At 40.4% G+C, this 3,826-nt stretch overlaps 1 pseudogene; it reads left to right on the top strand.

The window, feature by feature from the left end:
• Positions 1-350: 350 nt before the first annotated feature.
• On the top strand, positions 351-1,276 carry LOC115870559 (annotated as a pseudogene).
• Positions 1,277-3,826: the final 2,550 nt, after the last annotated feature.

The following is a 3,826-nucleotide window of genomic DNA, read 5'->3' as shown; positions in this document are numbered from 1 at the left end:
TCTTCCCATTTCCATACTCCTGCTGTGAAATACAAATACTCAACCCTTACCGAGGCCCCAGATGGCTTCACAGCTGTGAGGAGTGCTAACACCTGAGCGCGGGGAGGTCCAAGGAAGTTCTTCCAGAGGTGTCAGTTCGTCCCCTCCTTCCTGATAGCTTTGGCTGTCAGAGAGCTAGTTTTGGCCGAAGTTGGAGCCCTGTGTGGGCTGAGCCCTGCCGGACTGAGGCTGCCAAAGATGAGTACAGCGATGCGATAGAATTTTGGGCACCAGGCGACATGCTTTTCAGACACTATGCCTGGGGAAGGTAGAGTGTGATTTTCATACGATCATCATTTCTTTTTTGAAGAATGGAGAACCCTGATCTGAATTTTGCCACTCCTGATATCATCACCCATGAGATCTCCCACAGTTGTCAATTCTGGTTCAATGATGATTTTGCCACATTCGCCTGGGGGAGGATCTCCACTATCCTTTTATACCCACTTTGGGGCTGCGTACACCTTCTTGGAAGCGGTGACTGGGTGCACTCTGCTGCAGCAGCACATGGACATCACTGGCGAGGATCACCTGCTCCATGAACTTCAAGTGAAGACAGAGCCAGGTGCTAGCCCAGGAGACGCCTACAAGAAAAAGCCTTTGCGAAAGGCTTCTGCTCTGTTCTGACCCACTTGGTGGGTGATCAGGATCAGTTTGGTAATTTCCTCAAGGTCTAGGTTGATGGATTTGTAAATTCCAAAGGACCTTAGCTGATGACTTCTGGAATTCTAAGTGTAATGGTTACTGGAGCTAAAGGCAGGGTGGGGATGGGGGCAGTGAATTCCCTTTCAGGATTTGAATTTGATTGATGAGTGAATACTCCTGGTTTACCTACAACCTCTCTGATCTTTCTGAGGGCTCCCTCGTGAAGCTTGCTGAAGAGCTGGCTCAGCTTTGGTCAGGAAAGCTATTGTCTCTGCGTGCATTGCTCCTTGGGAGACCCACCAGCTGGTCCACTTCCTAGCTCAGATCCAGAAGTCTTTTCTTACCATGTGGAATGTGAACAAAACAGAAAAGAAAAACGGGAGACAGATACCAACCGCCCAGAATGTGAAGCTAAGGCTTCATGGCCCTTAAGAATGACCACCAAAGGGATACCGGAAAGTGAAGGAGTCCTGCAGTGGTGAGTGGCAGTGGGGTAGCCCACAGCCTCAATACCTTTGCTTCCACTGACTCCCACCTCCACAGCAATGTGGTCAGTTACACTCAGCCAATCCTGAAGCCCAAGGGCAGTTAAGAAACTCACTGTTTCACCTTTGTCTTTTGGCCTTCATAGGCTTTCAGACTAATTTTTGTCTCCAACTTCCAGTTTGCATCAACTACCCAAAGCATATATCCCCTTAGGGGAATCCGGTCACTGGGCTTAGGTGTCTGTGCAGCTTGACACACTGCTCTGGGGGGAGCATCTCTGAATCACTGAGGCCTGAGACCAGAGCGCTTCCCACTCATGACTCTCCTCAGTAAAGGAACAGGCTGCCTGCCGAGTGGGGTCCACCTGGCTGTGCCTACCTTCCTCTGTAGTGTCTGCAGAGAGGATTTCCTCCTCCCTCGCTCTCCTTCTGATTCTTCAGGTGCTATACAAAGGAATGACTTTCTGGTAATGCTTTGGTCTAATTTTAATTTTAATAAATTTTTTCAAGTGGAAAGTCAAATATATATATATATGGCCAAACAAAGCCAATGAACAAACAAAAACAAAAAAATCTTTAGATGAAAACAACTAAAATGTGATTAACAGTATTTCCTAAAAGGTTCAGCTATAACATAATAATTCTGTGACAATACTAAATAGTCAGGATATCCCAAGGATATTATACCAAGGAATATACCAAGATTATTAAATCTTTAAACATTTAAATAGCAAAAAAACCCTTTTCATGTATAAATTATGTGGATTTTCCAGTTAAAACTATTGACTTTGATGATTCTCAATGCAAAGGAAACAATGTTGCAACCAAGTTAGCAACTGACTAGCATGTTCTCAATACCAAATATTATTGACAAAATTTTCCTCAAAGTGGTTACTTTAACTGATTTGACATCATGCTTCATGTAACTCATAAACATATTAAATACATCTTTTTTTAGCACCTTTTCCTTTATAAAACAAAAATAAATATCTTGTGGTTTTCCATATTTCAAGGTTGTCAGGGGTTTATTATACACTACTGAGAAACAATACTTGCGTTATTTAACCAAAGATCTTCAAGCTACAAACCTTAACTTTTGCCAGAGTTACGTGATTTGGTTTTTGACTCAGGGATTTATCCTGTAGAACTCTTGGAAAGAGAATAAAAATAACTCTTCAGCCTAATAATCAAAGAAAAGCTATCTTAGTAGCAAGAAATCCATTTTTTTTGCTTTCTTTGGCATTTGAGAGTAAAGCTTTTAAATATCTTTAAAGATGAACTCATCAAACTTTTAGCTGTAGCAAGTCAGAACTTTGACGATATAAAATCAATATTTTAAGAAACCATTACGATTTTCTGGCATTGCATATCTTAGAATTCCCCAAACAGTTGCCATAATCTTTTGAGCTCATCTCTGTGCCTTGAATTGAACCAACCCAGCAAACCCCATGGAAGCCACTGTTTTGATTGGACCTCCTTTTCTGGATTGTATTGTTAAAATTGAAGATTTATCCTAGTTATCGGTCATTCCACAAAACTTGTCTTCATCAGCTTCCATCTTGCTTAAAAAGTTAATGGGGATATCAGCTCTCTGATCTAGTTGATTTTTATGTAATGCTTTGGAATCCATTGAGTCAGGTGCTTGCTGAGGACAATATGTTCCCTTAAAATTGAAAAGGCCAAACCACGTGAGATCCAGCCTCTGCAGTTAGCACATCAACAGCAATTCTATCATCTTTCTCCACTAGTTTCTGGACCTCAACTCCAATTTCTTCACCTGATGAGACTGAGAAGTTTCCCCTCTTGTTGCTTTGTTTTGAGTTTTCTCCACCTTCCTTAAAATGCTTGATCTGTCTAACAGCAGCTGTTTTAAGTGAGGCAGCATTCCAGTACACGTGTTACAAAGCTTCAATGACTTGGAAAGATACCTACTTGAGTTTTATTTTAAGAAAACTGACTTAGCCCATCATATTTTCCTCCGTGGCACAAAAACATATCGCTTTTTGAAGGCACCCCTATGAGACTAAGACAAGGATATTCCTGAGAGAATATTATTCCTCTGTAGTCATTACTGATCTCAGAGACATGGTCAAGCAGGTTTAGTTTGGAATAAATCCATATTATGTAGACTAGGAGCCTAGTAGTAATACTTTTTGACTTAACCTAGATATGGAAAAGTTCGAATTGCTCTTTTAGTGGGTATATTATTGTTCAATTTTACTTGATAAAGTCAAATTATGTTGATCTATGTTCATTCTGTCTCATAATTTTCAGACTAAATTTTGTCAATCTGGCAGATATGGGACATCACATTGTAGTTTAATTTTAATTTTCTCTATGATTATTAAGGAAATTGAACATTCTTTTCAATTCCATATTGTTATATGTTATCTTCATTTTCTTGATTGTTCAGTTCTTTTGCCCAATTCTCAGATTTTAAAATTGATTTGTAAGACTTACATTTATGGCCTAGGATCTAAATAAAAGTCCATAGAACCTTATGGGGCAGTCTACTCTGTCTCTTGGAGTTGCTGTGAGTTGAAATTGACTTGCAGCACCTGACAACAACAACAGCAACAATACTTCACTGGTCACTAGTCTGTGTCAATAGCATCTTCTCCCAATGGATTTTGTTCTTCTTTTCTTTTTGCTTCTTA

The sequence above is a fragment of the Echinops telfairi genome, unplaced genomic scaffold (assembly GCF_000313985.2).
Source record: "Echinops telfairi isolate 266 unplaced genomic scaffold, ASM31398v2 ScPeMD7_2;HRSCAF=8, whole genome shotgun sequence".
Taxonomy (NCBI): Eukaryota; Metazoa; Chordata; class Mammalia; order Afrosoricida; family Tenrecidae; genus Echinops; species Echinops telfairi.
Note: the sequence above shows the minus strand (reverse complement) of the source record. Positions and strands in the feature narration are given on the sequence as shown.